The 25,480-nt window shown below is 45.4% G+C and overlaps 1 protein-coding gene across 2 annotated transcripts in view; it reads right to left on the minus strand.

Annotated features, from left to right (window-relative positions):
* STXBP6 (syntaxin binding protein 6) overlaps positions 1-23,408 on the minus strand; it is a 270,691-nt gene extending 247,283 nt beyond the window's left edge. The window contains exon 1 of one of the 2 annotated variants that reach the window (XM_059914019.1): positions 23,074-23,406. The gene's annotated coding sequence lies outside the window, so the exon portion shown is untranslated. Of the gene's footprint in view, positions 1-23,073 lie in introns of both variants that reach the window. The other variant, XM_059914016.1, reaches the window with a different exon arrangement.
* Between the last annotated feature and the right edge of the window lie 2,072 nt (positions 23,409-25,480).

Here is a 25,480-nt window from a genome sequence, read left to right on the forward strand (position 1 = left end):
ATAGTGAGAGGCCCGCACACCGCGATGAAGAGTGGCCCCCGCTTGCCGCAACTACAGAAAGCCCTCGCACAGAAACGAAGACCCAACACAGCCATAAATAAATAAATTAATTAATTAAAAAAAAAAAAAAAAAAAAAGTCCAACTACCCACAGGGACAAGCAAGTAATACAATTAAGGGAAACAAAGTTGACTTTCACTTCCCCCTCAGGTCTACACTTTAAAGCACAGCAGAACCGACAGGATAGCTGGCAACAGACCTGAAGCATCAGGGTCAGATGACAGTAGGGAGAGGTACAGACTATAATAAAATGGAGAGCAGATGTTCCTACTAAAACAACAATTACTTAGCTCAAGCCAAAGTCCTGATTTATAGATGGAAACTCACGATTTTTAAATCTTGGCGATTAAGATTTCTTTCTGGTGTGAATAAAAGAAATCCTGGGTTACACCAAAAGGAGAATTTATTGGCTCATTTAACCACAAAGCCTAGAGGTACAGCTTGCCACTGGGTTTAATCAACGTGATCAGGACCAGTTTCTCTATCTGGATTCTTCATGTCCCTAATTCGCAGATCAGATCTACCCTATGGCAGCAAGGCCATTGCTAGACCTCCAGACCACATCCTGCCAGGTTTAAGCAGAAAACAAGGAAGATACTCTTCCTGGAGTTTCCTCTACCCCCCACCCCCCAGTCTCAAAATTCCCTCTGATTAGACCAGCTTGGATTAGAAGGCCATTCTTGAACCAACCACCGTGGCTAGACGACTCAGGAATGATTGGCCAGCCCTGAGTCACACACTTCATTCGGAGTCAGGGGAAGAACTTTATCTAAGGCTAAGGTCTGAGACTGGAGGATAGGGAATTTCTTAAAAGGAAATTAGGGTGCTGCCATCAAAAGACAAAGTATATTTGGGGCAGCCAAAAAACCATAAACATGCTACAGCAACTTGTTCAAATATTTTAAAAACACTGCATAGGCCAAATAAAACAGGTTTGCTGGCTGAAGGTGGCTTGTCAACCTCCAGTCCCAATCCTGCTTTTTTGTTTCCTAGGTGATCTCATCCAAGCTCAAACCTTCATCTACCATTTCTATACCCAAAATGCCACATTTTTATCTCTGACTCACAAATTCAACTGCCTACTCAACATCCTCACTTGGATGCCTCAAACTCATCTCAAATTCAATGTGCCCAAAATGAAATTAATGATCTTCTCACCCCACACTCCTCTCCCATCCAAAGCTGGCCTTACTCAGCGCTGTTATGTAGGGGCGGGGAGGTGGAGGGAAAAGTAAGGGGAGATAAGACCAACGTGACTGAGGTACTGCTTGAAAGAAAAATAAAATCTTTCAGGAAGTCCAAGGGTAAGTCAACTGAAATTCTATTGTTACTTCAAATATTTAAGAAAGACATTCGATATCTTAATTCATATAGATTTGCAATTTTCAATTTCCAACTCTTCCCAGTTTATTTTTAAGACACATAGAAATAAAGTATCATCAGAAATACCAAAGGCAGGGACCTCCCTAGTGGCACAGTGGTTAAGAATCCGCCTGCCAATGCAGGGGACACAGATTCGAGCCCTGGTCCGGGAAGATCCCACATGCCACGGAGCAACTAAGCCCGTGCGCCACAGCTACTGAGCCTGCACTCTAGAGCCCGCGAGCCACAACTACTGAGCTCACGTGCCACAACTACTGAAGCCCGCGCGCCTAGAGCCCGTGCTCCGCAACAAGAGAAGGCACCGCAATGAGAAGCCCGCTCACCGCAACGTAGAGTGGCCCCTGCTCGCTACAACTAGAGAAAACCCGTGCGCAGCAACAAAAGACCCAACACAGCCAAAAATAAATAATTAAATAAATAAAATATATTAAAAAAAAAAAAAGAAATATCAAAGGCAGAAAAATTGTCCAGGGACCTTGGAAGGTGCTTTTGTTTGCATGTTAGTTGGCACAGCGGTAGTTTTCTAGTAAACATATCTGATTTGATCCTGACAACAACCCAGGAGGTTGGTAAGGCAAATTATTACCATATTTCATCAAATCTAAGAAATCACTGATTTTAAGATGCATCATCACTTTATGCACCACTATATTAAACAAAAACACCACAAATTAAACCATAACATATAATGTACTATAAAACACATCTTGTTTTAAGATAAAAATGTATGTCTTAGAATCTTTGAAAAACATTATCATAAGCCTCATTTTTCAGATAAGGAACCAGAGGCTCAAACACTTGACCAAAGTTATAATTAACAAGATGAAGAATGGACTTGAACCCATAGGGATCAGTTTCCTAATTTGTCTTTTCCCCCAGTCTAGCCCCTGGGTCTGAATGACCTCTAGAATTTCTTCTGGGGCCCCCAAAGCTTTTCTGATACAAAGGTGGTAAAAGAAATCAGAACTGAATCAACTTAATAAATGCTTTAAAACTGACATGGATTCTTAAGACTGAGAATAATTTAGACCTTGACTTTTCCCTAACGCCTAGACAGCCTAGGAAATACTGCTAGCATAAACAGCAATATATGCCAGGTGTGTAAGAAAAAGATTACATCATTAATTTCAGTGCTAATTCAGTAGGGTTGACACAAAACTTACAGTTGACTACTGATTTTAAGTATGAATCACAAGATGATTTTCACTTGTGAGGTGATATTACTGGGCATCTAGTCAAGGTAAAACTTTCATTCTTTCATAATAAAATATGCCAATTTAATGATTTTGTTTCTTTCTTTGTTTCAAAAATAACCACCTGGAAATGTGCCATGTTATACCTACTTACTGCAAAGCAAATGTATAAGCTTAATAGTTTCAGTCAGTCTGTGCAAGAAGCCTTTTGATTTCAACACCTAACATCCTTTAAAAAGGAAATTTGTTACAAAAAGCCAAGAAATTTGGTGTGAGATCTGAATAGGACAGAACAGGCTTAATTCATGACTTTTTAAAAAAATTTAAATCTAACTGTTTTGCATTTTGTATTCCCCACAGCACTTAGCGCTGTGTCCTAAACATAGAAACTGCCTAATAAGTACACATGATGAGATATACAGCAAGAAAAATGACAGTCCCTCTGTTTTCACAAATGTTCCTTCTTTCTAGGACTGTGCTTGCTCTGGAGGAGAAAGTTTAGCAAATTCTTGGTGGCACATCAAATTTAATACTGCAAGTCCTCAAGGAGCTGACAGTCTAATCAAGTACAAGTATAAAAGATATGCAGGTGGCAGATTACCTTTAAGTATGCTCAGTATCTGGACAGTATATTAAAATGTTTTAATATCACATTCAAGCAGGAACGAATATAGAATTAGGAGAGCTGGTACAGTCGGTTGCTGGATATGACCTTGGGCAAGTCACTTCTTGAAATGTTTCCTTAGTTATTACCTACCCATCCCCCAAGGCTACTGCAAAAGAAATTAAGGCTGGAGAAATCTTTTGCAAACCCTGAAGCACTATACAATGTAAGTATTATAGGACTATTGCCCAGAATATTTCAATGACTTCTTTTGAGGGTCCCTTAAGATAACGTTAGAGGGCTCTTACTAAAATGCGAACCCAATCATTCATTCCCAGGTTTAAAGAATCTTTACTGCCGAAGGATAAATTCTTAACTAGTTAGCTTGGTAGATAAGGCTCTTCAAAAACTGGCTCCTCTGCAGCCCCATCTCTGGCTTTACTTTTCAAAGACCACAGCAAATACACAACTGCTCCTTGATCACATTCTCTTCCACATTTCTTTACCTTTGCAATTTTGGTGAAGTTTCGGGCTGTGATTATCCCACCACAGGCAGGAATCCACAGACTGGCTAATATAGCACCTTCCGCATCATTATGAGTCTCTGAGCTTCTCCAGGGCAAAAAGAGCCAATGCCTCATTCTTCCCAATTCCTAGTACAAAGCCACAGCAGCTCATTAAATACTGCTTGAGTGACAGACAAGGGAGATCCTCATTTGCATACCACACAAAGATGGTACCCAGGAAAGAATCTCAAGGGAAGGCTGTCAAAAAAAAAAAGGCTTAGAGGCCCTAATGAAACTACTACAGGCCCACATCTCTTACCCAAATCCCGTACAGCCAAATGTGTTTTGGAATGCAAAAATTTTAACATTTTAGAAATGTAATATATACTTTATGCTCCCCGTGGAGTGTAGGTCAGCACCTCATACTCAAACACAGTAATACCTCTGCAGCAAAACTGACGGATAACCACACTAAACGAGATAAAAAGAATATAAATAGACTCCTGCTCAAGGGAGGTCTTGCCGCCAAATGGGTTACAAGAGCTTTCTGAGCATTTTGGATTTTGGAATTAGAGAGAAAGGATGGGGGATCCATATCACCAGATGTGTGTAGATGGCTCCCATCCATTTTCTCATCTGCTCAGAAATTCACTATGGCAGGACTGACCTATATTAGGCAACAAATAAAAATGGCCACGTACCCAAACAGCAACATAGGCTATACAATATTCTGAGAAGAAGGGGCTCAGAGGCACATGCAAAGAGTCTTTATCACTGGCAACTGTAGTAGCTTCTAAGAACATTAAGGGGAAAAAAAAACAGTAATAATTGCCGGGTCCAGCACTGAAAGAGCAGGTGAGAAAAGCAGCAATAAGCAGAGCAGGAAATGAACGTATGAATGATTGTGTAAATAAATACTATTAGAAACTCCTACCACTGATTTCTAAATGTATCTCCAATAGTGGGGGCAGAAATGTACACATACAAACAATGGCATTCATCAGCCAAAATCAAGCTGTCCCAGACCAACACAACTTGCTTCCATATCAAAATAGAAACAGCAATGCATGTCCCCTGCTCTCTAGAACTTCAGGAAAGAATTACACTTTTTGCAAATAATATATAGATATAGGCATATATTACATATATTTTTTAAACAACTAGAAAGACTCCCATGAATGCCTTGCTTGAAAAATTTGTTTTAGAATCAAGTGCTGGGCTTCCCTGGTGGCACAGTGGTTGAGAATTTGCCTGCCAATGCAGGGGACACGGGTTCGAGCCCTGGTCTGGGAAGATCCCATATGCCGCTGAGCAACTGGGCCCGTGAGTCACAAGTACTGAGCCTGCGCGTCTGGAGCCTGTGCTCCGGAACAAGAGAGGCCGCGATGGTGAGAGGCCCGCGCACCGCGATGAAGAGTGGCCCCCACTTGCCACGACTAGAGAAAGCCCTTGCACAGAAACGAAGACCCAACACAGCCATAAATAAAATAAATAAATAAAATTAAAAAAAAAAAAAAAAGAACCAAGTGCTTTCCTAAGAAACTGGTAAGTGCCTTTCTTTCTAAAAAGAAGTACTAAGTAAGCAGGAAGACAAAAGAGATGACCTAATCCCATTTCCAGTGAATCCTAACACCCGGACACACATTTTGTGGTTACCTATGAATCTAAATTTCTTATTCAGGGAGTGGGAGAACATTTATATCAGGCACCTCAATTCTATCAGACAATAGAGGCCAATGGTAATAGCAAGAGCTACCATTTACTCTACTGAGCCCTCACTACAGACAAGGCAGGGTGTTGAGCCCTTTGAAAGTCTCAATTGATCCTCACGTTAAAAATAGAACCTACATTATAGGATATCATTTTACACATAAGAAACTGGATCTTTCAGTAAAGATCCCAGAGCTTTTAAGAAGGAAAGCCAAATGACTGCAAAGTCATCTCTTGCTGATTACTTGGTTTCTACTCTGAAAAAAAAAAAAAAATGGCACAGCTCATTCTCCATAGCACATACTTCTATCCTCTACTATATATACATCTTTTTCAGTAACTATGTGGTATAAGCAACTCTTGTCCCCACCTAGAGCTTTTCCCATGTATCCCAGCTGAAAACACGTTCTCTCTCCTTTCTCAGAAGTTCTCTTTGAATGTGCCCCACCCATCTATCCGTCCATCCATCCATCCATCCATCCACCCTCTTTTGGGTACCTATCATACACCAGGCACCATGCTAAGATACAAGATGTACAAGTCACAGTCCCATCCCTCAAATGTTCAGTCTAGACATGCAAGCAAATAATCACACTTGAGCATGGTAAGTTATATACGGCACAAGAGTAGCACAGACCAACTCTGCCTCAGGGTACAAGTTCAGCGGTCACAGAAGGTTTCAGAGAGGTGGTGTCTGAAGAGTGATTGCAAAGATACAAGACGGACAGGAGGAGAAGGGCATTTAAGGACAAAAGAATGAAAATGAATGATGCTCCCAGGGTACTTCATGCCATCCAGAATAGTATCAAATGACAATGGAGAGAGAAAGCTGGGACAGAAGGATGGCGATGGCCAATAGAGAAGCAAAGGTCAACACACCCCAGTCCCCAAAGACCAGTCTTCTGTGCCTGTCTGAGCTCAGCACCTAAGACAGCACCCCGCCCCCATAGGAGGGAGAAAAGGGAGGACAGGGGGCAGACACATGGGCAAAGGGAGCCAAGGTACTCATCAACTCACCAGGAGAGCCTGGCCATCTCTGCCCAACATGTTTTCCAACTCTTCTCTTAGTACCCTTACTCTTACCCCATAAGCCCTGTGGATTCTAAGCACTAGTGTCTTGGTGTTTTGTTTTGTTTTTTTCTTGAAGCCAATATCTGCCAGTTAATCATGACTTTGAGACCTTGAGTCGAGGATAAGATGCTATTCTGTGAAAGGTTCTCCATCCTGAGGGTCAGCTCCAAGAGCAGCACAGAAAAAAAGAAATGCTCACTGAGCTGGGCAGAAGAAGAGAGAACTGATTTTAAATACATAGCTTTTAGAGAGAAATAGGTCATAGATCAACAGTTACAGAGAGCATCAATATACCAGGGCACAGTGAGGACTGACAGAGCCGATGGGTTCTTATCCACTCCTCCTGGGCCTTTAAAGCAGTAATCCCCATGCGTTCTGAAATTGCTCATCTGATTCATGGAATCCAATCTCCTCTTTAAAAGAAAAAAAAAAAAAAAAAAACCACCTCTGTTGCTATATAATGTGTTCTTTATTTTTAATTTAAGTGGATTTAAATTAACTGTTATGAGAATTTCCTGACACCCTATATGATAATTAGACACATCCTGATTTCCTACACAAACTCAGGGTGAAAAATCATGAGTCCAAGGATTCACCCTTCACAAAGGCCAAGATAACAGAGAAAAGACAGTGCGTCTCAACACAGATACAATCTCCTCCAAGTGAAAATTTGACCAGATCAGCCATAAAATATTGGTACACTTCAAAATTATTTATTCATACATACAAATAATATTGTCAAATTCAGTAAATATTATTTATACAGCTATAAATTTTTATATTAATTTTAGAACAAGAGAAAGTCATGGCTTGGTTCTCCCCTTGTCCTGGATCATTTTAAAGCTTTGGTTACCATAAAGCAAGGAAACAACTGCTAAGAGAGAATGACCTTAAACTGAAAGCTAGATTTTTAAAACAAAGAATCTTAGGAATATTTTACAGTTCTAGAAAATCACAATGAACTGAGAAACAAAAGGCTGGAATAAAAGAGTCCTTGGTTTACTACTGATTCATGGTAGAACTGTACAGCCTTGGTGTCCTCATCTGTAACATAAGGGAATTAAGAAAGCCTTAGGTATTCACTGAAGTGAGTTCCTTATTCCCAAAGCAAGAGGCTTATTAAAACAAATCAAAACAAAAAAACCTTCGAGGAAAACATTTTAGGATAAAAAGAACTTTAGACACCTGCACCTGTAAGATAACACAGGTGAGAAATGTTTACTGTCGCTCTGCCAGAGACTGTGACATACATCTTAGTAACACATCCAGGACCTAGTCATTTAGTTACACCCACTCAAAAAATAAAGACGTGGCGGACCTTTTTACTCCTCCCATCACAATGCATAACTTGTGTTTACTCAGTGCACTGTAAAATTCAAAACACAAAGCACTACTTGTAAGTTTCTTTCTTTTGGCAGGAGGTGAATAAGTTCCCACGTCCCCCAGCCAAGTCCAAATCTGAGGTGTCCAACCTACACACATGCATGGGATCATATAATCTGCTAGGAAACAGGTAAAGATGCTGCATCAGGTATTCACAGTCACTGGGGGAACGAGGCCAACACCTGGCTCTTCACACCTGCTCTAGAATACTCTACAGGAATTAAATGTGATAGGAAAATGAGTATCTTACCAGGAGAAGTTCTCATTAAAATGTCCTCACATTTTTTTTCTCAGATGCCTCATTTTATCTAGGGAAAGCTGTGTGACTATGAATGAAATCAAATTCTAATTTGTTTAGGAAATGGTTTGGTTATCTGATTACCCACAGCCCAGGGCTTTGCCCTGAAAAGCAAGGCTACACAGGATCTAAGGTGCTAAGAATAAGGAAACCATCAAACGAAGAAACCATTCTACTGTGCAGTCTCAAAAGAAGTCCAGAGGCTTCTTTACTGCTCTGAGACAGAAAAATAGGTTGTAGTTTTTACGTTCTAGGTACTAAACTTTGAGACAACATTCCAAAGCTCAGTGGAAGGGGGTCAGCTTGTTGGGGTCCGTGAGACAGGAAGGGTGAGAACAAGCCTCTGCGATGGCCAAGTGTATTTTTGTGTCTCTCCCAGGCCCTTCACATCTCAGGGCCGGCTGGATTCTCCAGGGTCTATCTGAAAGCAATCCGCCCAGGACACTCTTTTCAGGAATCATTTCTGAAGGTCTTCATTACACACCGAAGCCATTAACCCACTCTGTTTCAGAGAAAACTAATGGGTGATTTTTCTCTTAAGATCAGGAATGAATGAATATTAAAGAATTCAGCAACATTCTGCCTCTTCTGGTCAGATTTTCTGTAAGTGCTCATCTGGAGAAAGACTCTCTACATAGAATAAAGTTTCCAACAGTGACAATATTCATGAACACGTCCTAGAGTATTTCCTGGGTGGCTTGCCAGCCACTAAGAAGGAAGAGCAAAGTAAAGCCTACAGGTCAGACTATCCTGGGCAGGACATGGGCCAGGACACTGAAAGGCCCTCAGCTGCTCCCCTAAACAGCAGGAGCCGCAGGAAGCGTGGGGGGTTTTTTAATAAATTTTTTAATTTTTTATTTATTTGTTTTTGGCTGCGTTGGGTCTTCCTTGCTGCACACGGGCTTCCTCTAGTTGTGGCGAGCGGGGGCTACTCTTCGTTGCGGTGCGTGGGCTTCTCACTGCAGTGGCTTCTCTTGTTGCGGAGCACGGGCTCTAGGTGCAAGGGCTGCAGTAGTTGTGGCACGTGGGCTTCAGTAGTTGTGGTTCGCGGGCTCCAGAGCATAGGCTCAGTAGTCGCGGTGCATGGGCTTAGTTGCTCCACAGCATGTGGGATCCTCCCGGACCAGGGCTCGAACCTGTGTCCCCTGCATTGGCAGGCGGATTCTTCACCACTGCACCACCAGGGAAGCCCAGGAATCGTGTTTGGAAATGAGTGCCCTGAAGCCTGAGTTCTCCTCTCGTCTCCCAACCCCCACCAGGAAGAGGACCCACCCAGATCCCAGGGTCTATAACAGGACAGGGTGGAAACCAGACCTTCGCCATCAGCACACGGTGTTCTGGCTGCAACAATTTTGATTCCTCTAACACTCATCAGAGGCGAGGCAGGGTGGGGAAAAGGAAAGGGTACTAGTGGCCCTCAAGTAAGACAGAGCTAGGTTTGACTCCTCAATCACGCTGTCTTTCTCTTTCTAAGTCTGACTTTTCATCTACAAAGTAGGAATACTCACAACAGTTAGTACTTCATAGGTTACTATAAAGATGAAAAGAGATCAGGAAACTCAGGCATTTAGTGCAGTGCTTTCTTCCTTCCTGCTCACCTTCCATCCCCCTATAGGCAAGCCTTACAAATAATGTTTTGTTTTTTAAGTCACCCGTGAAGCACCCTCCTTATTCACTGGGCTGGGTTCTGAGATGTCTGCTGCTATGTCCCCAAATCAAATACATGCTCAAAGGGCATTTTGAAAGCAACTAAAAATATCCAAAACAATATACTCAAAGCAATTCCAAAAATGTTTTCAGCAATACTTTTGGAGTTGGCCTACAATCTTCCAGAGTGACGGTCGTAAAAGGCAAACATTTAGAAGTGAAGTGCTTTCAAGCTTTCAGGTGATCTCACAACTTGACAATTGCCCTGAGCCATAGACCACGGGGCTCCTCAACTTTGCAGCAAGTTCCCTGCTAAGGGTTTTATGCCTCTGCCTATCCTCAGCCCCCCTCAGCCTGCTGGGCCTCCTGCAGGAGGGGATCTCCAGAAATTACCTCTGAGAATATAATCCGATCTCACTCACAGGTGACTTCCATCACTACAGATTTCAAGGATTTTTTTCACAGATGTTTTCACTTTGTTTTTAAAAGTGAAACAAACAACACAATTGAAAAGTAGGCAAGAGACTTGAACAGGCACTTCACAAAAGCAGATATCCAAACGCCAAATATACAGGCAAAGACACTATGCTTCCAATGGTGATAAGAGAAATGCAAATGGAAATCATAATGAGAGACCTCTATACAACATCAGAAAGGCTACGACTAAAATGACCTCTCAAAGGAAGTATTGGCAAGAATGTGGAGTAATGGAACGCTCGCTCACACCAGATGGGACTATAAATTGAAATGGCCATATTGGAAAACTCTTTGGCGGTATTTACTAAAGGCGAACATAGTCACATCAGAGGACCCAGGCATTACACACACACCCACATACACACACACCAGAGAGGCATACCTATGTGCACCACCAAAAACATATACACGTGGATGTTCACAGCAGCATTATTCGTAAGAGCCAAAAACGGGAAACAACTCGAATGTCCATAATCAGTAATTGCAGTGTATTTATACGATGGAACATAATCCAGCTACTGCTGCATGCACAACATGGGTGAATCTTACAATGCTGAGGGAAAGAAGTTAGACATAAAAGAATACAGAAGGACGAGCGTATTTATGTAAAACTCAAAAACAGGCAGAGGTGATCTACAGTCTTAGAAGTCAGGACAGCGGTACCATGGAGGAGGAAGTAACGGGAGGGGACACACCCAAGGAGAGATTCCAGGGTGCTGGTGGCTCTTCCTCTCTCGAGCTGTGTTAAGAATAAATGGGTGTGCTCTTGAAACAGAAATTCACTACACTGCACCCATGGAATCTGTGCCCGTTTCTGCGGGTAAGTTAACCTTCAAAAAAATCAGTTTCTTTAAAAAGCAAACCCACCTGGACGCCTCCTCCTTGCAAAGCCAAACAGGGCAAACTGATTTAATTAAGTAGTCAGGCCGGGTAAGAAGAGCAAGAGACACCAGGCCACGCCGCCTCACCGTGCCCGCTCCCAGCTCCATCACTTGTAAGCCTGTGGCTCCGAGGGAGTTTGACTCCCTGAGTCTCACTACTCATCAATCAAAGACAGCTGGGTAATTAGGAGACTCAGATGAGATAGGAGAGCACTTCGTATTTGTACCATTGGTATCCCAACATTGGTTCCTAGGACTGTGGCACCTACCGTAGCAGATGCAGCTGGAAAGCAGGCAGAACCTGGGGAGACTGAGGGAGATTTTGAGGAGCTTCGGGGGGTTACTTTCAAGAGTTTTAGGGGCCAGTGGCATAGGTTCTTTGTGAAATTTCATATCAACTCAAACAGGAGTTACTGCACTTTGTATTCTCTCTGCTAGATCACTAGAGCCACTCTGTAATAAGCTTTCCATCATAAAGAGCGCTTTTCAGGTCACGTTTGGAAATGATACATACGCTTCCTTTTGGAAGCATCAAATTTCCTTTACTCTCAGTTACGCTCTCATTCTGTCTTAAGCTTCTGCCTTCATGAGACTTCCAATCTTGGTGGGTCTCTCTCTAGATGTCTTAAGTCTCCTCTGGGCCCTGGGTTAGGAATCAGGCCTGTTCAGGCAAGACAGTGCTTGGAATAGCAGGCTTGACCTCGCACAGACTCAGGGCTCCTTTAGGGCCTTGGGTCAAGGACAAGCAGCCTCGACATTCCTGGAAGACTGTGAGAAGAATCCCAGGCCCCACCTCGGTCCCAGTGAATCAGAATCTGTGCCTTAACAGGATGCCCAGGCGATTCACCTGCACTTAAAGGCTTGAGAGGCACTGACCTAGGTCACACTGCCTGTCACCTGACAAACTGAGAGGCCCAGGGCTGGAGGTCACAGCCTCACCCAGGTAGTGGAGTTCATTCTAACAACCGCTCTGTGAACGGCCTTCCCCCAAGGCTGGGCCCATACAAATGGGCCATGGTGCTGTACCTGCTTTCCAAATCCAGGGTCATATTTTCCTGGAACTTGGGAGTGGGCAGAAAAGGGCAGAGGACAAAGGAGGCGGGGAGAAGGGAAGATGGAAAAGGTGTGCCTGCCCTCATTTCTCTGCAGCGCTCAGGAAAGCCGGGGGCGGGGGGGGGGGGGGGGCAGGGGGGTGGAGAAAGGTAATATTGGAGCACTGAGCAAGCAGGAGAGGGGTGTCTACTGAAGCTTAGCCAAGCTTGTCTTGTCCATGAGAGCAGGAACCCTGAAACTGGGGCACCTGGTTCACTTGCAGCTCTCTACGCAGCAGCTTTGGGGTCTTACACACGTCGCATTGAGACAGGCTGGGACCTGGGACCCTTTGCTGCAGCGCTTGCACCTGGACAAACATCTCCTTGAGCAACAAAATGCAAAGAAACTGTAAGGGACTAAAAATAACTACATGAAAGCACAGTCGGGGGCAAATTATGGACAAGATACAAAAAGACCAAAAACCCAACCGCCACTTCTGAAGAGCCCGGAGGAAAAACAGGGTGTGAGGAGCAGAAATAGGATACTTACTGCCCATGCCCCCTGCACTCAACACCACCAAAGGGGTGGGCAGACCGCCTAAGCCACCCCTCCTGCCCAACCCTCACCCCATGTAAGGAACCAGCTCGTCTCCCCCTTGGGGAGCAAACAAAGGAAACTGTTACTTCTTTTCGCTCCCCCCATTGCAGCAGGGGCCCCAGTAAAGCCTTACCTGAATTTCTTTTCTGGCCTCTTATCAATTTCTACTGATTAAGGAAGGCCAAGAACCCTGGCTGTTATCAACATGACCTCTCTATGCCTGTTTTTTCAACTGTAAAATAGGGATAAGTAATAGTACCTCCCTCTGAGAGTTGTTGGGAGGATGAAAGGAATCAGTATCTGTAAAGTGCTTAGAACCATGTACTATGGAAGCACATAATCGCCTCTAGGGAAACGTTATTCAAATAATATACGAACAGAAAAATTAATAGACAGGAAGGGGGAATCCCAGAAGAAAGCAGCTGTCCAGCTCAACATATTTTTATTGATTCTCTCCTATATGCCAGACACACAGATCCCGGCCTCTGGAGGAGTTCACAGTCTAGGGGGGTTTGAAAGCAAGGCTGTTCATAAACAAGATGTCTGAGTTCAGCATTCCCTGTTCCATTTTTAAAAGTCAACCACCAGATAGACCAGCGAGTGTGTGGTTGGCAAGGTCAGAAAAGGATCTGATTAAAAGGAGAAAGTCTCACTTTCCAGTGGATGAAATTGGGAGAAATGTCCACTTTATCAGCATTGAGCTCTTTATACAAGTACCAAATTTCTACCTTCAACTTATTTCTTAAACTACTGTTACGGTTGCATAAGGATATAATTTCAAAAGGACTTACTTCAGGGACACCCAGCTTTCTACACCTAGCTCCTTACTGCTACTTAATGATAGGGTAGATTAAATTCTTCAGGAATAATATTAACTTCTCAACCACTAGATACTGCTGGCTGTCACCTTAGACTGTGTGAGGCGACATATTCCTAGGAAGTCTAAAAACAAAGACCAGCTCGCTGACATATACCCTCTCTGACCAACAGTGGTTATGAAAGGTGATTACAGGGTAACACATGTATTCACTCTCCTGAGATCATTCCCACTTCCACCATCGGGAAGGATAGTGCTGTGCCGGTGAGGCCTAGTGTATTCGGCTTCAACTCTGATTTCTTCTCTTTGATTACTAATGTTGGCACAGCGTCGGTTTAAACGCTTAGCCCCGGCTCTGGAACAAAGTGGCCCTTTTATTCAGAGCCATTGGGCACTAAAGACCCACACCTGCCAATCCACAAAACAGTCAAACAAGGTGAAATAGGGCAAAATTACCATCCTTAGGAAAGCAGTGAATTTCAGGCTGTGAAGACTGGAAACTAGTTTGATCTACTGCACTTGAGGCTTTGTTCAAATCTTACAAACTGTGTGTAATTTTTCCCCCAGAGGAAAATGAAAAGGATCCATCAACTTCACTGAAACGAAAACACAATCTCTTATTTCCTCCCACTTCGGATGATGACAAAGGAGACAGAACGAGAACAGAAGAGGCCACCGTAACCCTGAGACGATTCCCTTGCCTAAGCCGGCACTGCTGAGTGACGGTCCATACTTTACAGAGGCCCATCATCTTAGGGTGCGCCCTCACAGGTGCTATTCATTTGAGCCTCAAACCAAGCCCATGAGGCAGGCCGGCCAGCACGGAGTGGTCCCAAATAACAGCAGAGGAAACTGAGGCTTGGTGAAGGCAGTGACGCAGGCTCCAGGTGCCAGGATTTAGCTCCCAATTCTTCCTCTTCCATTGTTTCCCATTCACCTAATTCAACCAAACCTTTCCAGACTTTAAAAGACTCACCGAAGGTAAACTAATGAAATGCCTAGATTTTCTAAAGCCAACAGTGAAGCAAATATTTTCAACCTAATCCCAAGAAACTTCACTCCTGCTGTGAATGAAACTCAATGATGTGCATTTTAGGTCGCTTTATCGCCTCCCGTCTGCATAAGAGATGAACATCAGTAAGTGAAGGGGGAAGGCAGCCAGGCAAGGATGGGCTGAGACCACCACACCAAGGAACCTTAGCACCAACTGAGCAGCCCAGGGGTGCCTTTCTGGTCAAAAAGAAACCAACTCCATGATAGCAGATTCAAGACCCAACACCTTGGGCTTCCCTGGTGGTGCAGTGGTTAAGAATCTGCCTGCCAATGCAGGGGACACGGGTTCGAGCCCTGGTCCGGGAAGATCCCACATGCCACAGAGCAACTAAGCCCATGTGCCACGACTACAGAGCCTGCGCTCTAGAGCCCACGAGCCACAACTACTGAAGACCGCACACCTAGAGCCCGTGCTCCCCAACAAAAGAAGCCACCACAATGAGAAGCCCGCACACTGCAACGAAGAGTAGCCCCCGCTCGCCGCAACTAGAGAAAGCCCGCAAGCAGCAACGAACACCCAACACAGCCAAAAATAATAAATAAAATAAATTAAATTAAAAAAAAAAAAGACCCAACGCCTTGACTGAAAGTCAGCCAGACTCAGCTGAGACTACCTCTGTGACTTTACCAAAACCATGGTAACTTAAGAATCAATACGCGAATTTATGTTGTTCTGAGGACTAGGATTCATGCCCTTCTCCCCTACAGCCTCTCCCCCTACCCCAACCTCACCCACACAAATCAGAAAACTTTTCGAAGCTCTTGGCTTTCTTCCATATACTTTTTCCTTAGTCCTAACCGTGGGATTCTTAGCCCTTGTGGGAAGGAGAAGGCAAAGAACATTAAACATTCCAGGTGCATCATATTAGGTACTTTTCTACAAGCTAGGTCTCACTCTGATCTTACAGATAAGAAAACCATGGCTCAGGTGTTAACTACCCCACCCGAGTTCCCACAACAAATTAATGGTGGAGCCACATTTCACATTCAGCTCTGTCCCACTCCAATGCCATCTTCACACTGTATTAGCTTCTACTCACAGAGTGATCCATGAACTGACAGCACCTGCATCAGTGGGAGTTTGTTACAAGTGCAGAATCCCAGACCCCAACCCCTACTGAATCAGAGTCAGCACCTTAACAAGATCCCCAAGTGCTCTTGTCCATGAGTTGGAGAAGCACAGCTAAGCTACACTACACTGTTAAAGGGGGTAGAAAGTCTCTACCAAGGGAACAACTGCTCCAGTGGTGCTTAACCTCATTTAGCATCATGACTCTTGCACCCAAATACACTGATGCTCGTGTAGTGCCAAGTACCACGTGAATCCTGTTTAATACAGAGATTTTTTTTTTTTTTTTAAGGGCAGTCTTGACACAGTTCCACTAACAACTTAGAAGATGATGCTAAAACGTCTACCACAGTCAAATCTTAAGGGAGAAGCTAAACATAAGCTGTCCAGTCAGCTCTGCCCACTGCCCTCTAGTGGATCACAGCAAGGAAGCCTAAGTATGGAGTTAGTCCCCAGAGCGAAGCCCAGAAACACTCCTCTCTAAAGGTCACAGGGTATTCGCCATGAAAACGATTCCGCTGACTCAGAAACAACTTGGCACACGACCCTCTTAATTCAGAGGAAGGACTTTGGGATGAAAGAGTAACAGAAAAATCCTAAAAGATCCAAAGACAAACAAGGAGAAAGGAATTATCTAGATACCTTTTTTTTTTTTACCCAAGAGCAGAAAATTTGCCCTGAAACTGATAGCCTATTCCTGCATCTCTCTCTCTCCACGTTTTTCTTATTATTCTCCTTTCACTCTACCCACAGTGGCATTCTTACTGTTTTTCTTTTAGCCGAGATATTCACACACTATAAAAGTCACCCTTTAAAACTGTACAATTTAGTAGTTTTAATGTATTTAATGTATTCATAAAGTTGTGCAACCATTCCGGAATATTTTCATCACCTCCAAAAGAAACCCCATGCCCGTCAACAGTCACTCCCATTCCTCTTGCCCCGCCCCCCAGCTCTTGGCAACCACTAATGTAACTTTTTGGATTTGCCAAGAAGTGGAATTGGTCATGAGCTACCCTGATGTTTAACATTTTGAGGAACTGCCTGTTTTCCAAAGCAGCTGCACTATTTTCCATTCCCATCAACAATGTAATGGGGCTTCCCTGGTGGCGCAGTGGTTGAGAATCTGCCTGCTAATGCAGGGCACACGGGTTCGAGCCCTGGTCTGGGAAGATCCCACATGCCGCGGAGCAGCTAGGCCCGTGAGCCACAACTACTGAGCCTGCACTCTAGAGCCCGGGAGCCACAACTACTGAGCCTGCGCGTCTGGAGCCTGTGCTCCGCAACAAGAGAGGCCACGATAGTGAGAGGCCCGCGCACAGCAATGAAGAGTGGCCCCCACTTGCCGCAACTAGAGAAAGCCCTCGCACAGAAACGAAGACCCAACACAGACAAAAATAAATATGAATAAAAATAAATTTAAAAAAAAACAACAACAATGTAATGCAGGAGGGTTCTGATTTTTCCACATCCTCACCAACATTTATTATACATCTTTTTGATCAAAGCCATACTGATGGGTGTGAAGTGGTACCTCACTGAGGTTTCGATTTGTATTTCCACAATGACTAATAATGTTGAGCATCTTTTCATCCCCTTATTGGCCATTTGTATATCTTACCTGAAAAAAAAAATGTATATTTAAATCCTTGGCCCCTTTTTTTTATAAATTTATTTATTTTATTTATGTTTTTTTGGCTGCATTGGGTCTCCGTTGCTGTGCGTGGGCTTTCTCTAGTTGTGGCGAGCAGGGGCTACTCATCGTTGCAGTGCGTGGGCTTCTCATTGCAGTGGGTTCTCTTGTTGCGGAGCACGGGCTCTAGGCGCTCGGGCTTCAGTAGTTGTGGCTCATGGGCTCAGCAGTTGTGGCTCGTGGGCTCTAGAGCGCAGGCTCAGTAGTTGTGGCGCACGGGCTTAGTTGCTCCGCAGCATGCGGAATCTTCCCGGACCAGGGCTCGAACCCGTGTCCCCTGGCAGGTGGATTCTTAACTACCGCACCACCAGGGAAGCCCCTTGGCTCCTTTTTAAATTGGGTTATTTGCCTTTTTATTGTTGAGTTATAAGAGTTCTTATTTTTGAAACTCCAGTCAAGTTCCCCTCTTCCTGGAAAGCTCTTCCCCCAAATATCCAATATTCTTCAGCTGGACATACATTTGAATTAATCCCTCTGTACCTGGAACCACTACCCTCTGAAAGCCTAGGAACACTTTCTCTCTCCCTTTCTGTCCCATGCACCCCTCCTTGCTTTCAACCTGGGTGCTGTGCCCCCCCTTTATCCACAACAAGTTCTCCTGTGGTCACGAGAACTCATCTGCTACTTCAGTGAATTTACAGAATCAAGAAAGAACTTAACGACAGGTTCTCTGACCACTGCCACAGATTCACACAGTCTCACTCTGTGCTAGGCACAGCGCTTTTCTTAGGTGCTCTGAAAAGTATTTATTTATATGCAGGCACAAGTACGACTTCACACTTCTGCTCCCTAACACCACCAACCTAAAACACCCTTTCTCCTCTCTACAAGAGTGCTACGCATCGTTTCCAGAGTTTTCATAGTCTAGCCCATCCATATAGGCTTCCTCAGCCACCACAGCTTCAAATGGCTTCTCTCTACTCTGAAATAAACAGTAACCACCTGTACAGTCCATGCATCAATTAATATCCATAGTTCATGAATGCCCCTATATTTTAGAGATAGACCAGGTGAAACCACCCCACCCATAGATGGTGTTAAATAATATATTAGAACTGCTGGGATGTGCTGATTAAGTGAAGGAGTCCTAGAAGATACACACGTAACCTCAAAATGCTCTGGGAAATGTCTGCTTAAATAAATAGAACTAAGTTTTTTGTTGTTGATATCATTAACTGCAGTCCTTCTCAGAGTCTTTGATACAATGACGAACACAGTGAGAATCTGAGACAGGGAAAAATAACAGGCAGTGCTTCCAAATTGATTTGCCCTTTACAAGAGCACACCTATTAACATCCACCTAACAGTATTCTTCCCAATACTCTGGGAACTGCTGAGCTAACTCGATGGCTAATCAATTCTATCAGCTGGACAGCAGGAACCACATTTTCTACCCAGGTCAGGAACCAAACTTGCTTTGTTTTAGGATGCCATTCATTAGAAGCCACTATTAACATAACAGGTTACAGGAAGAGAAGAAAGAAACCATACATTAAATGTGTTCAGACCCATCTAGATTTTTGAAATTGGAAAATGATGAAATGTGAAAAGAAAAAAAAAAAAATGGATCTTAGAAATGAGCTAGTGCAGTATAAACTGAGTGTTATTTTAAAAGAATCCTCTAGGAGGGTTGAGGAATAGAGCCTTCCAGGAACTGACCGTGACTCTCTATGACCCAGTAACAGCCCTGATGATGAAAGAGAAATAAAGTATCAAAATGACTGTCTCACAACAAACTTAGCCAAGGGAGCCAAGATATCAATCGGTCACGTGCTGAAAAAAGTGAATAACAGTGATAAGGAAAGAAGCTTCCCCACCCTGGAAAAGAAATCCTCCCAGCAAAAAGTAGGGGTAACACCCAAAATATAAATATCAAGTTATGGAAAATAATTTTAAAATAGAAATTTTCTGTACTCATGTTAAGTAGGAGAAACTATATCAGCGATTAGTGCATCTAAAGGATTACAAGCTGAAGGTTGTGTCTTTACTGAGTGCTGATTACGGTCAGGAAGACAGGCATGGGCCTTGCAGATTTATCTGCTAGAACACTAAGTGGTACACTTGAGTTTTTGAATAGGTTTCTGATTTACTGATAGGTTTCTCTAGTGCTAATCACTTGAAAACTAAAACAAAGCACAAATGGAAAGCTGAGATAAAGCCTGACGGTCAGCTGGGACTCCATTTGGTACAGCAACACAAGAACTAGTTCAAGTGCTGACCCCCTTGGACACACAGTCCATTTGGGTGCTACGTAAACCTTATTTCTGCCCTCAAATATCATCTCGGGAACCTTCCTGACTCCAGCAGGTTCCCGAAGCCTCTCTGATACAAAGCAGCTAAAAATCAAGGCCACAACCTAGGCCACCTTAAGTCATGGCAAACTGTCAGCCCAGGACCACAGCTTAGGGGGCAAGGAGAAGAGCTTAAGGTTGGGTTGTGCCCAAATAGTGCTTGATTATAAGCTCGGCTACCCAGAGCAGCACTGATACCGCACAGCTGCTCCAAAAAGTTGGGCTTCCCGGCCCTCAGAGAGTGATAGAGGGTCTCCCTCAGTTACAGCCAACACCACCATCCTCCAGAAGGAATGGAAGGCCTTCACCAGATCTGACCACCACAGGACATCTGCCACCTCCCCCCAAGGCCTGGGTAAGCTGTCCCTTCAGAGAAGACACCACACTGCAAATTCTTTTTCATCTTGCTCATAAGTGATTCACCTGTTCTCCAATCTTAAGGTTTAAGCTGCCAGAACTTCTCAAAACCTCTCCACAAACGTCTGAGATCCCCAAAGAAAGGAAATAGGGTAGTTGCTGGATTTATCAATATCAAGGTCACCCATCTCAGTCTATCCAAGAGTGTCCTGGAAACCAGAGGCTAAGTATCTTACAGTATGTAAAGAAGGGGGAACTTCTTTTGTGTAAAATTCGTTCATTTGAAAAGCAATCAGAATTATCTAAACCGGACAATGAGAAGTGGCATAGGTATCAGAAATAGAAAATGCCTTAGGCAAGTTCCTAAAACGGCCTGAAGAAACCCTGTCTCCATATATGACGTATTAAAAGAATGGTGTCTCTGAACAAACCTCACCTTGCTCCCTCTCACCCCCTAAGTCAGTGATTCTACAGGCATGGTCCCTGGACTAGCAGCGCTGGCATCACCTGGAACTAGTGAGAGATGCAAATTCTTGGATCCCCCCTTTCCCCCCTCCCCCCTTCCCCCCTTCTCCCCCTCCCCGTTCCCCTCACCCTAGACGCAGAGAATCAGAGCCTCTGGCAATGCAGCCTAGCTAGCTGTGATTTAACAAGCCCTCCAGGGGACTCTGATGGTTCAGTTTGAGAACCACTACCCTAGGATTAGGGAAAGTGCAGCAGCTGCGGGGGAGGGGGGGTGGGAGGAGGGGTCAGGAGCCTGATTAATCCCTTATTAACTGAGTGAGAGACATCTCACCTGTTCTTGCCTCTGATCAGCACTGGCCCTCAAGCTCACGGTCTGATTCCACTGATGAGGGGTTGAGTCCCTAGTTCAAGGTCACTGTTAGATACCAAGCCAGAGCTCCAGCCCCGGGTCTGCTGACTCCTTCATCAACCTTGGATCTCAAACTGGGGCCTTGTTAACACGCCAATTCTGGGGCCCAGGACTCTGAACACTGATGAGGCACCCCACCACGCTCGCATCTCCTAATCTACACCTCGCTGCTTCCTTCAGATAAATACAAGGACTGGAGCCTCAACCCTTAAAATCAAAAGAGACATGGATTTAAGGGAAGAGAAAAGAAGAAGATAAAGAGCGACTTCCAAAGCCCTGAGAAACCAAACCTTTGGGTGAGGAGTGGGTGGAGGAGAGAAGACTTAGGCGGCTTGTTACAATTAAAAGAAGTAGTTAATTCAAAAAAAAAAAAACTGAGTAAAGAGTATAGCCACAGGAAAACACGAATGGCGCTTTAAAGTTTTCTTAGCACTTCTGATGCCCATTATCTGCCCCAAGTCTCACTACAACCCTGCAATGAAAGGAGATAAGGCCACTATTATCCCCATTTGACAGAAAAGAAAACTGAAGTTCATAGTGTCCAACAATTTGCCAGTTAGCATAGTAATCCGACTGTAAACCTAAATCTTGACCTCAGGTCTCTCTCACTCTAGAACCTGTGTACCAACACCAGGTGATTTCCACATTTGGAAATCTGCCTCAAAGCAGATTCCCACCCCCGTCCCCTCAGGAAAAAAGCAAAGAGAAGAACATGTAGCAGAAATGGTGATCCCCTAAAACACAGTACTTGAGCAGTGTGTGGGTTCTCCTTTAAGAACTTAACACACAAACCCAACAGCGAAGGTGTTCAGCCAAAAGGCGAAGGGGGGGGTGGTGGTAAGAGGCATATTTCTAGCCTGCATAATCGTTTCTGGACCAATTCCCACTAGCAGCCTCGGAGGTGAACAGCGGCTCACTGCCAGGCTGAAGCTCCTCCACCCCCAGGTTATGACAGAGCAGCTCTGACTCGTGTGCGGGCAAAACCCCAAAACTCAGAACAAGAAGTGAAAAAAGTGGAGCTAGGAGAACCAGCATCCTCCACACTCTCGTAATCCACATAACGCCAGTTCCAGGGTCCTGGGTCCCCTGGAACGCACTCTTAGGAGATGGTAGGATGAAATGGACATTCTTGTGGACCCACAGCCCCTATTCCTTCCCACCCGGTCCCTGAGGAAGAATAACCGAAAGGGGAGAGGGCTCGTTATTAAGTCCTGGGGCTGGAGCCCAAGACAGATACAACCCAGGCATCCTCTCCTAAGGAACAGTAGTATATCAACCCAAACTCTCCGCCTGGCCTTCCCTTCCAGGTCCTGTCCTCTGCGAAGATGAGCCGGGTGGGGTTGGTGGGGTGTTGTAAAGCTGAGAAGAGACTAGAGGAAAAATCAGGCCATCCACCTACCCCACGTTCCCCGCCATGTGTGTGACGCTCCATTCCAGTGCGCACCATAAGCACTAACTCGGAACCGGGCGCCCTTGGCCACGTCTGAGGTTGAGGAGGGGGCGTCGCCCAGCTAAGCGTCCCGGAGGCAGGGAGCCATTCCCGCCCGGACAGCCTACCTCAGTTTTGGCAGGAATGATCTTCCTAGAAGCCAGCCAGGGAAGCGAAGATCTGGGTGATTCGTGGATTTCAGCCGGGGCGGAGGAACTTAGCCCAGGGGCGCAGCTCCTCCACACTGGGAGCCTCGGGGCGGCACCCGCGGGGACAGTGAGGAAAGAAGGGCTCCATCCTCAACTTTCTCGGATGAAACTGCTTGGCTCTGCGGCTTGCCCAGCCCTGCCCGCACATCGGGTCCCAGGTTTGGGGAGAACCCAGGGACCCGAGTCCCTCTCGGCGCGCACAAAGCAGCTGCGCCCGAGCGCGCGGCCCCCTCTCCCGTCGCCCGCCAACTTGAAAGCATCTCCCTGGGCGCCTGCCTACTCCCCCCGCCCCGCAGCAGGGTCCCCGACCCGGCCACACGCCTCAGACCCAGCGCTGGGCGCCCCAAACGCCGCGGCTGCTGCAGCCGCATCTTCCACCCTCCGCAACCCCCGGCCTGGCCTCTGCCTCACTCGCCCGGCTCCCCACGCCCCGGCCCTACCTTGCAGCCCGGTTCGTGTCCCGGCAGTGCCAGTGCGCTGCACGCGTCCCAGCCCGCAAGGCTCCTCCCCGGGAGCTGCCCCGCGCGGGGCTCCGGGCTCCGGACAAGGCTCGGCCCGCCCGGGTGCTGGCTAGCCGCCGCTCGCGGCTGCCGCGCCGGCTCCAGCTGCCGCGCGCAAGGGGGAGCGGGGGGAAACTCCCGGCAACTCCAACTCCGGGCGCTGGAGCTCCAGCTGCAGCCGCGCGCCCGCCCGCCGCCGAGTGCTAGCGCCTGCGAAGCGAAGCTGCCCGCGCGGCCGCCTCTGAGCATGCCCAGTGCCGCCGTGGGCGAGCCCCAGCGCCCTGGGCCGGGGCAGATGGCCGAGCTGGGGGCCGGAGACCCGCCCCGAGCTCCGGAGCGCCTTGGGTGGGGGAGGGAGGGAAGGGCCGGTGCCGGGGAGGGGACCCTGGAGCAAAGGGCGGGGGAGAAACAGTGAAGGAGGAGGACCTTGCAAGTTTCACGGGTCGTGGGAAGTTTGTGGGTGAGAAAGGCGAGCTGCTTCTGTGAGCCTCTGCAAGCCTAGAAAGGACAACGAGGAAACATTATTCTCCCCGAGAGAACAAGTGGACCCAGCAGATGGGTTTTATCCAGTGCACTCGTTGCTTCAAGCCTAGGGTCGCCAAAAAAGAGCGAATAGGGCCTGGCCGGCAATGTAAGTGGGTGAAACGTGTAGGAGGCGGCGAACTGGAGAGAGCTCTGAAGGCAGAGCCACTGGGCTCCAAACTCCCGTTGGTATCCTGCAAGAATCGGGGCCTGCTTTGGCTAGATTTTCTGATTTTTTTTTTTTTCAAGAAATGACAGAGATTTCGATTTTTTAAAAATGTAAAATATCCTGGTTTTTCAGTCTTGATAACTAATTCAGATTTTAAAAAGCACTCTGGACCAAACAAAATATATTTGAGTTCCTTCTCTGCTCAACCCCACAGCCAGCCAGTGTGAGGATTGTGATTTCTGCGTTCTTTTACCAAAGAGCAGCTGAGTGCCCACTGTGGTTTGGACCAAAAGGCACTGGCGAGTATCCAAGATGATTCAGATTGCCATCAAAGTACGACCAGTTACTAAGGGAAATAGGTTTTCCAGACAGAAGAGGGTTACAGATAAATGCTGAGACATTCAAGAAGAGAAGTAAGATACTGATACTAATGTGGAAAGGGGTGTGAGAACTGACTCTTGGGAAACATCTTTAATAAAAGTACCCAAGTGGAAAGTCACCGTAGGATCCGTAACAGAACTCTGCTGAGGCATTTCTGGAGTCTGAAAAAGGAAAAAAGGGAAAACCAGTAATATGACCCTGTCTTTATTTTAAATTTTGATATTTTTCATTTTTTGTATTAATTTTAAATATATCACATTAAAACATTTCTCTTGATTATTGGGTTCTTTGATGTCCTGTTAAATTGTGCAGCCTGCCTCATCCTAGCCCAGGCCCTGCTGGGGTGTCAGATGGTGGTACCCCGGTCTATATAAGGGGTAAGAAACACCATACTGACATGGGAAGGAGAGCTGGAGTAGTGGATGGGGGCTGAGGCAGAGGACTTGGTTGCCATTTTGTGGAACCTGAACTTCATTTTGTAGGCTGTGTGGAGCTAGCAGATGCTGGGGGAAGAAAGTGACAATCAGAACTGAACTCTAGGAAGATGGGCTGGACTGCAGACCCAGGAAGGTGGTTTGGAGGGGGAGAATGGGAGAAATGGGGATACCTAGGGCGTATTCATGGTTGTGGTTTTGTGAAAGTCAGAGGGATTGCCCTAATAAATTCACGTGTCTCTGCTTATTTCTTGTGGTAGGGCTAGCTTAATGCCAACAGGTAGGGCTGCTGCATCTAAGCCTCAGCCATTTTCTACCAGGTTTCCATGGGCAAATGGCTCCACTTCTAAGCTGCACTTTCCTCATCTGTGAAATGGAAAACAGTTCTCATAGCGTTTTTTGAGAGGATTTAGAGCAGCAATGTATGTCTAAGGGCTTTGAAAACTCTGAGAATTTAAGCAAATATAAGGCATTGTTCTTATCTACACATCATCTATATGAAATCTGAATTTAAACAAGGAAGCTCTATAGCTTTATAAAAATTGTCTTAAGTAGTAAGCATCTTTGATTTAGCAAGCTCTCTCTCTGTGTTCAGGATTCTGTTACCAGTCTTCAGAATCAGCTTTTGGGTAATTTAACGATTTTGTGAATTAAAATGTCCCTGTATAGAAAGAAATAGGTGAGGGAGATTAAGAGGTACAAACTTCTAGTTGCAAAATAAATGAGTCACAGGTATGAAATGTACAGTGTGGGGAATATAGTCAATAACTATGTAATATCTTAGGATGGTGACAGATGGTAACCAGACTTTTCATGGTGATCATTTTGAAATGTATAGAAA

The sequence above is a fragment of the Balaenoptera ricei genome, chromosome 2, assembly GCF_028023285.1.
Source record: "Balaenoptera ricei isolate mBalRic1 chromosome 2, mBalRic1.hap2, whole genome shotgun sequence".
Lineage (NCBI taxonomy): Eukaryota > Metazoa > Chordata > Mammalia > Artiodactyla > Balaenopteridae > Balaenoptera > Balaenoptera ricei.